Genomic DNA, 17,962 nt, shown 5'->3' on the forward strand with positions numbered 1-17,962 from the left:
TATTTCTGATTTGGCCGTCATATGGGTGTTGATGTATATTATCTGAGTCAAACGTATTCCAGGATCCCAAAACAGCTGGTGAGGGATGACGCAAATCTCATTATAGCATTCAAACAAGACAACCTCAATTTAAAGCACATTTACCATGCTCACGTAGGGACCGACATGTCATACAATGAATTTGTAATGATATGTGCTGATTGCTGGAACCACTCACAATACGGCTTTCTCGTTATTTATAAAACCCGTAAACTAAATGACTGTAGGCATAGCCGGAACTTCCAAGACTTTCTCCATATATAAACGTACGGAAATACTTTATCCCAGCAGTTAATATTTCACCATGGACAAATTCGCACGCATGGCAGACGCTCAGTCTGAGAGATTAGGTATGCAAAGACAGAGTGCCAGAATGTACACCGATATCAAATTTAAAAATCTTGAGTCCAGACTAGTTAAAGTTGCAAGGAAATTAAAGGACACCCAGAAACTTCTTGCCATTAACCAAAACCGGATAGAGAACAGAATTAGCGCAGTTGAGGGCATGATAGAAGCCGAGGCCGTTGTTACTGAATAAGGTGGCGTAGGAAAAAAGGAGAAGAAGAAGTACAACAAAGCATATATAAATCCACGTGATATTCAGAGCTCTGATTTGTATCCTTCGAGATGTCGACAAAGCATAAAGTCATTCAGGGGCCCAAAGCAGTTCGAGAGAAATTACGTTTGCTGAAGTCGGGGCATATTGATCGCGAGCAAACACTAAATGAAACTTTTAAACCTGTTACCGAATCTATCACCACGATAGCTTTGCATAATAATGACTCAATCGCAGAATTCACCAACCAGTATCCGTCCGTTAAGATAGAACATTTGGTGTCAGCAGGGCGAGACCGGACATGCTGGACTCTCAAACTTTATCTGATAGCACAATACGCATCGGGGATACAGAGTTTAAAAGAACACCTGGCTTAATGAACCTAATCTTCCTAAGGCCATCAAAAAACTTAAAATACTCTGCCGATGATCGCAAAGTCTATCGGGAAATACTTAACTTGACTGATCTGTACAAAAATCCCGACGGAACACTGAAAAAGTCTGAAAACTCTAAATACACTACCATTATACAGCCTTTACCCAATGAGCAATCTAAAAGCGTCGGTGAAGGTGTAGACTTTCAGCATAAAGGAATGAGCAACTAAGTCCCGCAGTATATATATTACGATGACCCAGATGAACTAATAGACAGACTTCGACTGCTAATGGCTTCGGCTGGTGCGGGCAATACAGCTTATTCGAATGAGGTTGTATCCATAATCTCAGAGCTTCGAGAGAGAGGTATCATCGAATAAGCATGGAGACCGTGGTTCGAGAACTGCACAAGCCAGCACGCAAAACATACCCTCGTAGACATGTCATGATTAAAGGGCTGGATGACCTGTGGCAAGCTGATTTTGTAGATATGAGTCGATATTCACCTCATAATAATGGATTCAAATACATTTTAATGGTTATTGATACATACTCTAAATTCGCATTGGCATTACCTGTGAAAACGAAAACTGGTAGAGATATTGCTGTGGTGTTTGAGCGTCTGCTGCAGACAGAAACGAATCGATGCCCGGCCAATCTTCAAACCGATCACGGTGGGGAGTTTTACAATGACCATTTCAAGACTGTGATGGCGCGGTATGGCATACATCACTACTCCACGTTTACCCACCTTAAAGCTAGTATTGTCGAGCAGTTGAACAGAACAATCAAAGCTCAAATGTGGATACAGTTTAATCTTCGTGGTTCGTTCATGTGCGTAGATATCCTCCCACAGATAACTGCAAAGTATAATCGAACCAAACATAGTACAATAAAAATGAGACCGATCGATGTTCGCGATAATTCACTCATCGACACAGTATATTTCCGGATTAAAATGCTCGACCCTCACAAACAGAGGTTCAATATAGGCGACTTAGTACGTATTTCAAAACACAAGACAGCGTTAGAGAAATCGTACTTACCTAATTGGCATGCTGAGATATTCACAGTATCCAAAGTGCAGCGAACCAACCCTAGGACATATATCATAAAGGACAGCAATGGCGAAGAATTTACAGGATGCTTTTACACGGAGGAATTGCAGAAGAGTTCTGAAACAGATGTATTTCTCATCGAGCACATGATAAGACGTCGTGGGAATAGAGCACTGGTTAAATGGCTAGGATTTCCATCATCAGAAAACAGATGGATCGAAGCTGACATGTTAGTATATAAGAGGGAGAGTAGACCTCTATCACCTCCGTAGCGTACCATGCACGATAGGAGGCACATCATAATTAAAGGTGGAGGTGGTATTCTCGACAAGTTGCCTGTTGAATTGCACATTCCCAGATATAACTTCTGTGGGCCTGGAACAAAGCTTCAGAAGCGCCTGGCACGAGGCGATAAAGGTATTAACCTGCTAGACGAAGCCTGCCTTGAGCACGACCTCGCATACGCAGCAAATAAGGATCTCCCAGCACGCCACGTCGCCGACCGCATATTAGCAGATAAAGCCAAGCAAATAAGGCGAAGAAAAGATCTCGGAATAGGTCAACGCGTTACTTCATTCGTGGTTGATAAAACCATGCGTGGAAAAATTAAGTTTGGCTTGGGTGTGATGAATTTCAAACGAATTATGAAAGCAGCACGAACAGCTTTGCGAGCGAAGAAGAACAGGAAGAAGAACAACAAACCCGGTTGCTTGAAAAACTATATTCTCACCTCGATGTCTGCAGCTAAACGTGTGTTGAATGGTGGGAACAAGAAGAAAAACATGACTTCAATTAAACCACCTAGGGTCCTACCCCTACCAAAGACTTCGGGCGGAATTATCCCGTTCCTCGTTCCAGCCCTTGCAGACCTGTCCTCTGTAGGTTCACTCACAGGCGAGACCGCAGCTTTCGCCAAAACGGTCAAAAACGCACAGAATGCACAAGCCCAACTAGAGGAAGCCAGAAGACATAATCGCGCTATGGAGGCAGAAGCTATCGGAAAAGGCCACTACTTGAACCCATACAGGAAAGGACTAGGTCTCTTCATAAATAAAAAAAAAAGCCCGTTAGTTATCCTACCCGACCGAGCACTCACGAATAAAGATCTAGTTAAAATTATTAAACAAAAACTTCACATTCGTGGATTCCGCGGCGTCTTTATACGGAATACATTACCAAAGACCACGTGGCGGACTAATGAGTGCGGAATTGTAAATTTAGATGTTACTGGGGGTCCAGGGACCCATTGGGTTGCGTATGTTAAGAAAAGTCGAAATACAGTTCAGTATTTCGATTTATTCGGCGATTTACAGCCGCCTGAAGAATTACAACGCTACTTCACAAGCAAAAGACGCGTCTTCTACAATGTCCGGCGATATCAGGACTTTAACATATATCTCTGTGGTCATCTCTGCGCTGTGTTCCTCGTCACAGCGACGGCGAACCCCCTCTAGAATGCGTCATCGTCAGATCATGTGCACGATATATAAACGAGCTGTCATTGAACACATGACCATCATTTGATGTTTAGATGCAATGTCGTACACTCTGACTTTAAAAGAGCGAGGATCAGTATTCCGTTCAAATTACTTTCCGCCGATTGATTTAAGTGCAGGGTACTGGAGTATTGCACTGATTGGTCTAGAGACGTATAACAGCATTCCAAATACTACACAGAGCAGCAATAAACTGCATCTTGAAACTATCGGCCGGAAGGAGATTCTACAAATACAACCTGGTGCCTACGATATTGATGATTTAAACGAACTCTTAAAACAGTCAGAAAAAGGTATTGAACTATGGGCAAACATTAATACCCTTAAATCTGAAATACGGACAGAAAGTGCTACGATCGACTTTACACAGAGACATTCAATTGGTCCACTGCTAGGTTTTGCGAAGGGTCGTGTTTTGGTGAAGGACGGAAGTAAATTTTACGCATCAGATCGTGCTGTAGATATACTCCCAGTGAGTACAATCCACGTTGAGAGTAATATTGCCACAAACTCATACCTGAACGATAAATTGATTCACTCAATTTACGGATTCTTTCCTACAGTCGACACTGGGTCTAAAATAGTTCAAGCCCCCACAAACGCTATATACCTCCCGGTGACTGTTCAGACACTGGACTACCTTGAACTGTGTATTGTGGACTAGAATAGTCAGCTTTTTAACTTTAGAGGAGAAGAGATCATTGTACGCCTGCATCTAAGGTGAGATGGGAATAATGTATAAAGCTAGCACACCATGATCACAGCCCGTCAGTGCAACGTGGAAGGGCAAGGTGATAACACGTCTTAATTACGAATTCCTTATTTCAGAATGTTTAAAACCGCAGAATGACGTCGCTCAACCTAACTCAGTCAGTAGAGTATGATGACCGAATTATTCGTCATGAATACCACTCACACAAACCCTACGCTTCAAGCACATTTAATAAAAATGATGAAATTAGGATTGTTATCCAGCCTCAGGACTTGGTAACACTGTCTAGAGAGCTTCCTCTATCTGGACTACACATTTAAGAAAGCTGACGGGGCTGCCGTAGCGCTCTCAAGCTCACTCGAAATGCCGTAGCATTCCTGTTTCAAGAGATACGCTATGAACTCAACGGAATTGAAATAGACCGAACACGAATTGTTGGTATTTCATCAGCCCTTAAGATGTACGTTTCAGCCTCACCCTCTGATTCAAACAGTTTGGAAAATGCTGGGTGGTTCATAGATGCAGCAGATGGGGTGGGTGGACAAAGCTGATTTACCGCGTGCGTGCCACTAAAAATGCTTATTGGTTATTTTGAGGATATGCAACGAATAATTATCAACGCTAAACAGGAACTTATTTTGGTGAGCAGTGCAAGTGACGCGAATTCATTCTCTCAAATAGCTGCAGAGAATGTTCAAATCAAGATTAATAGCATATGATGGAAAATGCCTCACATCACCGTTGCCAACGAGGAGCGCTTAAAGCTCTTAAAAGTTCTGAATGCTGGCACCTACCTACCACTAACTTTCCGAACATGGGAGCTTTTCGAATACCCAGTCCTACCTACAGCGTCCACACATACTTGGGCTATTAAAACATCTGTGCAGTTGGAAGCACCTCGATTCATCATACTCGCATTTCAAACTCAAAGGCATGCTAATGTATCAAAGGACTCAACTGAATTTGACCACTGCAAGTTAACTAACGCCTGAATCTACTTGAATTCAGAATACTACCCATACGAGAATCTACATCTACAGTGGGACAGCAATGTATACAGTCTAGCATTTGACATGTATGCGAGATTCCGAGCATCTTACTATGAAGATGTTAAAATGAAGGATGCCTACTCAGCCCACAGAGTTTCAAGAAGCTAGCGCCAATAATCGTGATTGACTGTTCAAAACAGAATGAGATAATTAAATCAGGACCTATAGATGTACGGATTGAATTTGAATCTTCAGCAAACTTCCCTGATCAGACTTCGGCATATGCTCTCGTTCTGCATGATCGTCTTGTTAACTACTGTCCGCTCACTGGTACAAATGTAGTGCAACGAGTTGTATAAATTAATACGCACTCTGCTAGCTCTAACGTAGATCACGATGTTACCTGAAGGTGTGAGGATCGTAGCTGACGTTCAAGGATCTTACTATGATGAGTGCAGGTGTTTCGTAATTAAAGACTGTGCATTAATAGCATTCACACAAAGTGATGGAGTAATAGGAACATTTGTATCAAGAGTTGAATCGCCGGAACTATTTAAAGACGTCAAGTGCAATAAGACAGTCAGAAGCGCGATGTGGCTAACAAAATATTATCATGGTATTATGTGGGATGCCCCTGCCATCTCTTATAAAGATTTGCTGCAATTGCTGAGAGTATTTGATCACAAGGAGACAAAAATCTACGTTAAAGGCGATGAGAAGAGTAGCTGGCTGCGTCGAATCTTCAAATATGCAGCTATCCAGAACCTGGAATACTACGATTTTCTACCTATCCATCAACTTAGACAGCGAACGTGTGAAGAAGAAAAAAAAATAGTTTTGTGTGAGCATCTGAAAATGTAAAATTACTTTTAAAATGGTTCACAAATAAATAAATAATTTTTTCTCCATAAGAATTCTTGTTGTTTTCTTTCTGTGACACCTACTTCCATAGAAGTAAGTTTATTGGTGATACTGTGGGTGAAGTGAATTCCACTGGAGCTGTCTGAGCCAGTTTATCTGCTTCCACCTCGCCGGCGCGGCGATGAGTCAACCGTTGAAAGTGAAAGGACCTGAAAGAGAGTGTGCTAGGGTCAGCTTCGCCAGAGGCCGACCGTTTAAAGTGACAGGACCACAAAGAGAGCGGCGGGCTCTGTTTGTGACCGGCAGACGAAGTCCAGCACGCATCATTCAGATTTCATCTCTGTCTTTAAAGCAGTAAAAACCGTATAGGTCTCTCTCTGTGCCAATGCAACATTGAGAGTGAAATAATAACAAACTCGGGCAATTTTTTTTACAATAAATTAATTGAATTTATTATTCAATTCAGATTTTTTTTAAACATTGTTGGCGACATATCAGCTTACAGTAAAATGATTCACTCTTTTTTTCACATTATTTGAGTTTATAGATACATTATTTGTCTTCAAGTAAAAAATATGAAATTTCTGATCTTTGCAGATATGTGTTTTTACATTATTCATAAATATATAAGCATTGTGCAGATATAACTCTATATATATATATATATATATATATATATATATATATATATATATATATATGTGTATATAAAACTAAAGCAGAGGTACTAGAACGTAATTGTATTATCTTACAAGGTAAATAATATCTCTAGTGAAGTTTCACTGGAAACACTTTTTTAACTGATGGCAAACGTATTTTTAGTTCAAGATAGTGGCTTCAAAACAATTTCCACTACTAATTTAAATTATATTTAACTGAAGTAAGTGGCTCTAGACATTTTCCACTACAACAAGCAGGTGAACACATATTTCTCGGTATAAAGATTTTTTCCACAGTCAAGTATATATATAGAATTTAATTGGTGGAACTCACATTCTTAAAAATTAGTTCTGACTGGATGGCTAGCGGCAGGTGAAACTTACAACTACTACTAAGATCAAAGCAGATACGAACTGCGAAAATTGTATTTTCGTCTTCTTCTATTTGATTATAAGAGGTGTAAAATTTTTATCTGTTTTCAGTCATAAAGCCATTTACTAGTAATAGTGGCGAAAAAATATACAAATATATATAAACACTTTTTTATAAATGGGATTTATTTTAGTTTTTTCGGTTTTTTATGACTTTATTTGTTTTTTCTTTGATAGAATAAATAATATTTACACACATGCACACTTAACACAGGATCGCATACATTCACACACGCTCAGTCATAAACCGAAGTACGCAAGCTGATACACACTACAAAACACTCTCATTCAGTATTTACACTATGATAAAAGGGTCATACTACTACTCTGCAGACACTCTCGCCGTCTCTCTCTCTCTCTCTCTCCCCCTCTCAATCCGAGTCCCCCGCCCCTTCTCTCACTACAAGTGAGTAGTGTGAGTACGGGCGAGTTCTAATGCCACCATCACAGATGACCCTATTATCATCATGAGGCGACAGACCGATTTCAAAATGCAGCACAGTGTACACCTCGTGCGCTATCGATCGAATACTAGTTTGCCGGACAATATGTGGCGGCTGCAGCTCAGCACCGCGAACACCACCACGTAGGCACTGCAAATAGTCTTCGGTAGACAGAGCTCGTGATGCCATCCGTCGTACCCCCTTAGCCCGTCTCTGAGTGGGACCTTCCAATGTGCGATATGCATACATCTTGGACCGAATACCTACAAACTCCACAATCGGCAATCCATTCGACTCGTCTTTCATGAGACCGATAACCTTCTTGTTTTGCGGAACAATACCTTAAGGATTATCGGCAGCATAAGAAGACGTGTCGAATTCATTGGCGTGGTACCTAATTACTTCATATAGATCGCAGTTCTTCACCCAATAGATGAAACTATCTGTATCCATATAAAGTAATTTAGGATCTGCGAAATGAGTTTTCGTGAACTCATAATGAAAGTGGTTACATGTGGAGTTTGGATAGGTCTAGTATGCACATCCCCACATAGATAGGTTTAGTAAACTCTACTGCAGTCTTAGCCATCTCCACAGCAACAAAATTCTTATTGATAATAGTGACCCTTTAAAATTTGGTCTGGCAATGCATTTTCGTACGCCATAACGCCCATCCCATTGCATTCTAATAAAAATTTCACTTCGTTCCCTCAAATTCTCCATAGTTTTTTCCGAAAATTGAATTATTCATTAATTTATAAAAAATTTTCTCAAAGTCACACGCTGTGGAAGTTCTCTGTCTCGTATTCAGATCAATATTCTCCTTCAACCTGGGGGACTGCATGAAGAAGATGGCCCGGGTGATTTTAACCAGCTCCATACCCAAGCTGAGACATTGCTGGAGATTAAGATAGTGAATGATGTACCTCTGCTTGTCCCCCAGCGTTGTCATCAGTTTCGGTGTGGATCCTCTTCGCAGAACTAATTGCTCTGGACACAGCGGAAAATCGGCATACGCGTCATGCAAACTAATAGGGTATTTGAGTTCTGCCTCCACAACATACCCTACATCTGAATCGGCTGCCATACCCCCCCTGATTTTTCCACCTAATCCCTTGCATTCATCTTCGGACAGCCACTTAAACTCGCGAATGGGCAGACATTCCTTCATAGCGTGTCCGCATATGTTATTCACATCGAGATACAATATATAACTTGAATCAAGGGATGCGTTAAACCAGTCACCCATCCATGGGTTATTTGCTTTCGCGTGTCTATGAATACATTGGCAGAGCTCCCCACGGATCTCTCGCTCAAAGAAAAGAAGCATGTCAGGATCGGTCAATAATTCGATACTGAACTTTGTTTTCTTGAGCATCGCGTCCCAAGACAACCCAGGAGCCGTGTAATAAAAGGCAGGATCCAGAGAATATGTGGTCATACATAGACTCCGGAACTTCTCGAAAACGTCCGCAAGCAAGCGCACGTCTGTGTCTATGTAAAGATATGCGTACTCTCCTAAATTAGAAATATTGAATTCCCGCCATACTCTGCATTCGTTATCGTGTCGCCTGTGAGGTTGCTGGAGAATGCAGTTACGTCTGGTAGCCTGGTTTCGTCGAGTTTGGCCATACTATTCACATACTCGTATGGAAAACCCCCTTTCCTAGTCAAATGTTGAAACTTTTCCTCGTCGGGAAATGCAGCTCGAGTGATATGCATTCCGCCGGGGTTGAGTTTCAACAAGTTTCTGTAGTGGTGCCTGCATAAAACGTAGTGTATCGAGGAAGCGCAGCGTAGTTCTTGGCGTCATTGGTTTGGAGAATGTTATCTACTTCTCGACGCTCTCAGGTAGGACACTCACCTGATCTTTCTCCAAACCGAAATCGGCCAAGTGCTCAACTAGAAAATGAGCGCCATACCCACTTAAATTATGAAAGAAAACTGGTATGTGCCTAGGTAATTGGTACTTCAAATTGCACGCGTTGTGAGCTGCGCCGCGGAATTTCCCAGTAAGATGGCAGTGGTCCCTACGAGGAGTTTCCGCTTTCCTGTCTAACGGCAGCCCGCAAATACGACAGTCAGTGGCTTTATCATACAAATCTTCATTTTCCTTCGATTTAGTCATGGGAACGTTGTCGCTGTACAGAAGGTCAACTTCTCGTGAAAATTTTTCAAGCTCCGAGAGCAGCCAAACCGAAGGATTATCGCCTACATAAGATTTGTATCGGTTAAGGTTGGTGTCATATGACGATACAATTTGGTACACTGCTGCATAGGGTACGTGTTTCTGTGTGAAGGTAGTGTGCGAGGTCGGAGGATCGCCTTCACAGCGGGTCACAGGGACGAGGAGGCATTCAAAGTCGGCGTACACAACTCTCCTGGGGTGAGCATTCTTAAACTTTATGAATTTGTTTTCCTCTGTGGGCATGATAACACGTACTGCATCCTTGGACTTACAGTTTAGTTGATGCGTAGCTAATAACTGTTCAGAGGAGAAATAATTGACGCACCTTAAACAAATATGTTGTTTATGAACATGATTATTTAGTTGGGAGGAAAGTAGTCGGGACATGTCCTTGATCCAGACATAGTGATAATTGTCACCTTCAGAAAAGAGAAGCATATTTACATCTAGCTCTCGCTCACCGGCAAATTTTGAGAAATGGAGGGGGCCGACGACAATATGCTTGTCTTGCTCATCTGACGTGCTATTCTTCGGCCGTAAACGTGTACCGATATTCCGGTATTCTGTGCCTCAAATTTAGGTACGTCCTGGATTTTGATGGGGAAGTCAATACCATCAAAGCTATACGATGAATAAATATTATCACCTACATTGTATGTACTGGGACGTTCAGGATGAGCTCTATAATTGTAATTTCTCTCGCAAGCCAGGATTGACCATGCAAAGCAAGCGTGATCTTTTGTATTTTCGACATTAAGGCATGCCCTCTTGTTAGCTATATCTTTAGGGAGCTTGATATAGCTAGACCCTCTATTTAATGGATCGTGGACATGTATATGGATGTCCTGGTGCAGAATTCTGCTGAGTGCCTTAGCTGAGCCGTTGACCTCCAGCTCGGAAAAGCGGCCAATGTGACACTCAAGGTGGATTTACGGAACCACCCTGCGATTGATGTGCTCCTCGTTATCACGCCATTATCCCCCCAAAGATAATGAATGCTGGTCTCTTCCTGACCAGTCTGAACTTTGGGACGTGGCGGACAACGGACGAGTGAGAGAGATGAACAGGGGTTGACTCCTTATATAAGTGAGATGAAGTAGTATCACGTAATCTTAGGATGAACGAATGGGTGTAGAGGATTGTGTGGGGCAACTCTGGTGGCTGAAAGCTGAACTACGCAGATTCTGCCAGGACAGGCTGAGGTCATCAGTCCGCTAGACTTAGAAACTACTTAAACTTAACTAACCTAAGGACATCACACACATCCATGCCCAAGGCAGGATTCGAACCTGCGACCGTTGCAGCAGCGCGGTTCCAGACTGTGTAACGCCGGAAAAGCATATCCTTCTATTTCCATCTATTGTATTATAGATTTTTCCTTATTTTCTTACCTGTGTCTTTATATATTGTAATTGTTTTACTATTTGTATATATATATATATATATATATATATATATATATATATATATATATATATATATATATATATGCATTTATGTCGATGTATAATTGGTTTGTTTTGTAAATATTATTTGTATTTTTACGCTGGGTCTTGCCTAGGGAAAACTATGCTATCGAACGAATACATCGATAGGTCGTGTGGAGAGCCAAAGTGTTTAGGATCTTTGGTAGTGTTAACACTGCCGCATGGAGCACGGGCAGAGAGAGAGTCTGGCTGGAGTAGTGCAGTGGAGCAGGTGTGTTGTGTGACGCTCCCGCGAGTTGCCGCGCTTTCGGGTTTGGCAGCATGTAATTGCTCTCGACTTGCTATGATAGTTTCTGACATGGTGTCGCGGACGGGAGCGTTAGCTGGCACACATCAAGAGCACGTTTCGGCTGGAGACCGTGTCGAGAAGAAGGCGCGCCAACATCCAGCTTCTGAACAGCGACGGCCGACAATGAGCGACTGTCGCCACCTCCTCGATCGACGGCTTCAAACCTTCAATCAACCAACAAGGAAGACTGGAAGCACGTAAAGGTTTAGAACTGTATGGCAGACCTCGGCTTTTCAAACTGTTATATTTTTCTCATTAAATTACAGCAACGTAGCATGAACCTTTGTTGCTCATTGTCCCAATTGCATTACCAAGCAGCGTCCCTTCCTTTTCCGGAACGAACCCGAGTCTCGTTGAAATTCAAACGCCACCATTAAAGTAATATTATTCCATTTCACTGCTTTAATTTCAAAGTTCAGTTAAAGTATTCATAGCTGGCTACAATATTTAGATTACACAAGCAGAAATTAAGAGTGCGAGTATTGTTACCATATTTTAGCTTACCTGTGACTGCAGCTCAGCTTGGTACGTACGAAATTTTACTATTGTTAATTGTTCAGAATCATTTAATTCACGTTCAAAGTTAAATCTCTTATTTCTAAATTGCGTAGATTCAAGTAGCTTTTGAAATGATTGTTGAGGAACCCAAGACTAACCTTATTTTATTGAATTTCGTAGTGCTTCAGAAACAACGTTCAGTATTAATTTCTGTCACTAAATTAACTTTCGATTTTCCGGTTTTATTAATTCTTTTGCTAAATTAAGTCAGAGTGTATCGAAATTTATTACTTCTGATAAACGTCCAGTTTTCACACTACACGTGTCAACCTTCAGTTGCCACACTTCTAGTGCTAATTATATGTGTAACAACCTTTCTTTTTCAGTTACTGTAGTAATTGTCCACAGGACTGGCGACCGTAATTTCCCCCAAATCTCAAATATCTAACTACCTCTAGTTAATTGTTAACGTAACGGCCGCACATTTACTTTCTTTATTAACTTTACCCCTTTTCAAAATTAATTTCCACCAGTTTCATTTGCATTTTTCCTTTCATTTAGATGTAACCCTTTCCTCCCTCTTTACCGACAGATTAACTTCGGTGACGATTGCTCTTTCCCAAATTTCCATTAGGTAAACGCGGTTTAATTTTTCATTGTCACTAAGGTCGATAAGTGAGGAGGTTACAACTACAGCGCCTAGAACCGCTCGGCCACACCAGCCAGCGACTGTATTAAGAATGGCGTTAGTAAGGATGAAGGACATGATTTTGAAAGTATGGATATGATATTGGTTAAGTATTTGTCAGCAGATATATAGAATTTGGCTCAGTTCTTATTTTGTGTAGATGTGGATTTGAGTTGCGAAGTTTGCGTTAGATCGACTTGCGGAGGGGAGTAGCTACGAGCGTGTGATGGATTGCAGTATTTCGCGGTTAACTACATGTGGGGTGAGCGATGCTCTTTTTTTTATGTATTAAAAATATAGTGTGTAGTGTGGACTGAAGAGATCATCCTTGATGACTTATTCTTCTAGGATGGGATGTATTTATTACACATTCAGTTAGGCGTGGGCACGCAATGGGTTCTTTAGCCTGCTGTCTTTGGTGAAGTCCTGTGGAGAGTGAAATGTGTCAAGGCTGTTATGTGTGACTGCTTCCTCGTGATATGACAGATTGCCTATGGGGGGTGAAACGTTATTGACTTCGGTACTCGATACTTGTGCCATCTTGCAGGGTTTACCGTTCCAACCGATTATAATTGTCGAACTTCATCCCTAAGGGCATCGATCTTGTCAAAAACTCGTAGAGCCTTGTCATGGACCTTCTCTTGTATAGTGGTCTCGTGGAGTGCGGTGCGGATGTCGACGTTTCTTGTCCACCATGGAGCTCCTGTGCTCCATCGATAGCAAATGTTGTGCAGCGCTTGGAGTTTGTTGTAGTTGGGGACGCACGTAGTTCCCCACGAGGTGGAGCCATACAACATTGTGGGTTCCACCGTTGCCATATAAATTGGAGTTTAGTCTTCGGTTGAGATCCTTGCTCTTCAGGAATCAATGACCTGGCCATCTTCTGGGCTGCCGTCTTCTTGTCGTCAATATACTGTGTAAAGAGTAAATTTTTGTCAAGGTAGACACCGAGATACTTCACTCCCGGCGACCATGGGATAAATTGGTCAGCTATTTGGAGTCTGTCATTCAGAACTGGTTTCCTCCGTGTGAACAGAACGGCTGCCGTCTTCGTCGGGTTGATCGTTATCTTATTTTGCAGCGCCCAGCGTCCCATTACAGCAAGTTGCCGTTGCATCCTAGCGATTAGCTGGTCCAAGTGTCGTCCAGTTGTCAGAAAGGCCGTATCGTCCGCATAAAAACTCGCCGTAACAAGGGGGACTGTTGGGATTTAATTTATATATAAGTTGAAAAGCAGAGGCGAAATGACAGAGCCCTGAGGAATTCCTGCGGAGATCAGGTTCATTTCGGAGTTTTTATCGTCGACTCGAATTTCCTGCAGAAAGCTGTCTATGAGTCTAATGTAACAATCCGCAATAGGGGTAGTGCGATGCAGTTTGACGATAAGGTTGGGCCGCCACACCTTATCGTAAGCTTTTTCGATGTCATGGCAGACACCAATCGTGAAGTGCTGCTTGTTGTATCCTTCTTGTATCAGTTCGGTGATCCGTAGAAGTTGAAGTTCGGCAGATAACTTGTCCTTGAAACAGAATTGTTCGGGTCGTAAAACATCATGCGCTGTAAGCGTGTCATGGAGCCTCTGCAACAGCATTCTCTCGAGCACCTTGCCAAGGGTCGGCAAGAGGCTAATTGGCCGGTAACTGTTGGGTTCTGCTGGGTCTTTACCTGGCTTGGGTATTGGAACTACTCGAGCCGTCTTCCATGCCGTAGGAAAATATCCCTGCAGGAGACAGCTCTTGAGAATTCGGGTAAGGAGCACAGTTGGCTTCCTGGGTAACTGTTTCAAATCGGTGTTGCATATGGAGTCGTTGCCCGGCGCATTATTCCGAGTCTTCCGGATAATTTTACGGATCTCTGCTGGTGTGGTGAGCTGTGGGCGGCTCTGCACAGGCGCAGCACGAAGAGCAGTCCATTCTTCCGTAACGACGGCTTCCTGTTCTTGCAGGCTGACGTCGTTCACGGGGGCGCTGGTGTAGACATGTGTGCTTAGTAAGTCGTAGCATACAGCTCCGCTTGGGCGAGTTCGTCATAGAGGAGGGCATCTGGTCCTCTGATGGCTCGTTTAGGTGGCCGCTAGTGTCGTATGTTCTTGACTTGGTTCGAAGTAAGAATTCATCCATCTTATTTTCCCAGACCTGCTGTCGTCACTCGGCCACTCTCCTGTGCAGTTCTCGTGTTAAGACGTGTGTTTCTCGTCGATCGATCGGGTTTCTATAGCGGAGCCAACGTCGCCTGCTCCTGTTTCTCTGTGTCTTCAGTTCTTGGAGTAGAGGCGGGAACTCGTCAAAAGCTACTCCAGGGTGGACCGTGTGAGTAGTTACCCTCCGTTTGGCTACCTTTATCTTCTGCGTCAAAGTTTGTACCGCGATGTCGATGGCTTCCGGCGTTGAAACGTCCTGCGTCGGGCAGATAGTGTTGTCAAGAAATGTCCGAAATTGACCCCAGTTCAGAGTTTGTGAGGTTGGGGGCTGAAGGTTGGCCGTTGCGTTTTCTACTATGCTGATAACAGGTCGGTGGTCAGACGAAAGATCGTCGACGGTGCGGAGCTGGAGGTTCGTCTCAATATTTTTGATGATAGCAATATCTAGGACGTCTGCTTCTTGCCGATCGATGTAAGGAATCCGTGTGGGCTCTCGTGGGCCATGGACTGTGATGCCTTCTTCCATGGCGCGATGTTCTCAGCTTAGGTACTGGAAGGGGTGCTCCGGCCATGTCCTGGATGGTGTGGATTGAGCAACAGTATTCGGTTCATAGTTAGAATATTTACAGAGGCGTATGTCGGACGAGAGTATAAAGGAGGAGAGGCACGAGAGGGAGAGAGCCAAAGGTGACAGGTTAGTGGCTTTCTTTGCTAGAAGTGGAGTACACAGTAGTGCATGTTAGCGAATGAACATGGATTGGTAAGGGGACGTAGTGGCCGGTAGGGAGTTTAACTATTTCATTCGAAGTCCAGATGGACTTTGCATTTTCGGACCAGAGACGTTAATTAATTGGTCAATTTAATTAAGTAGTGATGGGTATTTTGTGTTAAATTAAATTGATTGCATACGGGACTAGGGACGTACGATCGATCAAGTATACAGGAGTGGGGATAATGAGAATAGGGTGATCACTTAAGTTAGGGCGGGACTCAGGTGCTGTTGTGGAAGTTTCCAGTCTTAAGGAAGTAGGGTTTGGCAGAAAAATGCACGAGTGCGTTCTTTGTCCGAGAAATACACCTGGTGGATGGCGAACGGCTGTGTGAGGTCGGTATCTGCAGGTTCGAACTTGCCCAGGGAAACAGTTTTAGTGGGTAAACGTGTAGACAACGGACCATTGTGACGTCAGGGTCGGCGAGCAAAACACGTTTTTAGGTGGGCCTAGGTGAGATAGGTATGGACGGGCCCCGGAGCAGCGTGGATGTGCGCCGACGGAAACAAACATCTTCGTCAACCGGCCGTGGCGGGGGGAAGGGGGGGTGGCAGTCTGGGGGGGGGGGCATCACTTAAGGCTGCGAATGGACCAGTGCAGACCTGCAGCGCGAGGGGAGCGTCCTCTGCTGCCGATGAATTGAAGTATTTCACTTGGAATGCGAACGTCGCGGATGCTGCTGCTGCTGCCGAGATCTCAAAGATGTTCACTGAGTGTCTTGGAGAACAAGTGATGACAGTACTGGTTGAAATAAGGACTTCAGTCCTTTTTCCTACGCCATTTCACAGGATGTGACTTACATTAGTACATCTACATCTACATGATTACTCTGCAATTCACATTTAAGTGCTTGGCAGAGGGTTCATCGAACCACAATCATACTATCTCCCCACCATTCCACTCCCGAACAGCGCGCGGGAAAAACGAACACCTAAACCTTTCTGTTCGAGCTCTGATTTCTCTTATTTCATTTTGATGATCATTCCTACCTACGTAGGTTGGGCTCAACAAAATATTTTCGCATTCGGAAGAGAAAGTTGGTGACTGAAATTTCGTAAATAGATCTCGCCGCGACGAAAAACGTCTTTCCTATAATGACTTCCATCCCAACTCGCGTATCATATCTGCCACACTCTCTCCCCTATTACGTGATAATACAAAACGAGCTGCCCTTTTTTGCACCCTTTCGATGTCCTCCGTCAATCCCACCTGGTAAGGATCCCACACCGCGCAGCAATATTCTAACAGAGGACGAACGAGTGTAGTGTAAGCTGTTTCTTTAGTGGACTTGTTGCATCTTCTAAGTGTCCTGCCAATGAAACGCAATCTTTGGCTCGCCTTCCCCACAATATTATCTATGTGGTCTTTCCAACTAAAGTTGTTCGTAATTTTTACACCCAGGTACTTAGTTGAATTGACAGTTTTGAGAATTGTACTATTTATCGAGTAATCGAATTCCAACGGATTTCTTTTGGAGCTCATGTGGATCACCTCACACTTTTCGTTATTTAGCGTCAACTGCCACCTGCCACACCATACAGCAACCTTTTCTAAATCGCTTTGCAACTGATCCTGGTCTTCGGATGACCTTACTAGACGGTAAATTACAGCATCATCTGCGAACAACCTAAGAGAACTGCTCAGATTGTCACCCAGGTCATTTATATAGATCAGGAACAGCAGAGGTCCCAGGACGCTTCCCAGGAGAACACCTGATATCACTTCAGTTTTAGTCGATGATTTGCCGTCTATTACTGTTCTTATTTGGCGGTATTTTGATAGGTTAGAAGTAAAAACAAAAAAAACAAAAAAAAACATAAGTGGACGCGAAAGTTCGTAGGATGTGGAGCATTAGATAAGTGTGATAGATTATAGTGTTCGAATTTAAAGTTGGAGCAGATATTTGTTATGGGTGTAAGGCATATGGTTTTCTGACCTCGGAAATCGGACATCTTGAATAAATAATAATAAATAGAAGTAGATTTTTCGAAAAATTATTGTGTTGGTGCGATTTTCTATGTTAGCAGAGGTAGCTAGATAATAATAAATAACAATAATAATTAGAAGTACGGTTTTCGAGACATTATCAAGTCGGAATTTGACGTTGGGATGATTTTCTAGTGCGTGTAGGCCAATAATAATAAACAGAAGTACGATTTTCGAGACATTAGGGTGTCGGAATTTGAAGTTGGCGCGATTTTCTATGTTAGTGGATGCAGGCCAAAATATTAATATATAATGATATAATAATTATTGATAATAGACTATAATAATAAATAATAA

Source organism: Schistocerca piceifrons, chromosome 2 (genome assembly GCF_021461385.2).
Source record: "Schistocerca piceifrons isolate TAMUIC-IGC-003096 chromosome 2, iqSchPice1.1, whole genome shotgun sequence".
NCBI classification, from domain to species: Eukaryota; Metazoa; Arthropoda; class Insecta; order Orthoptera; family Acrididae; genus Schistocerca; species Schistocerca piceifrons.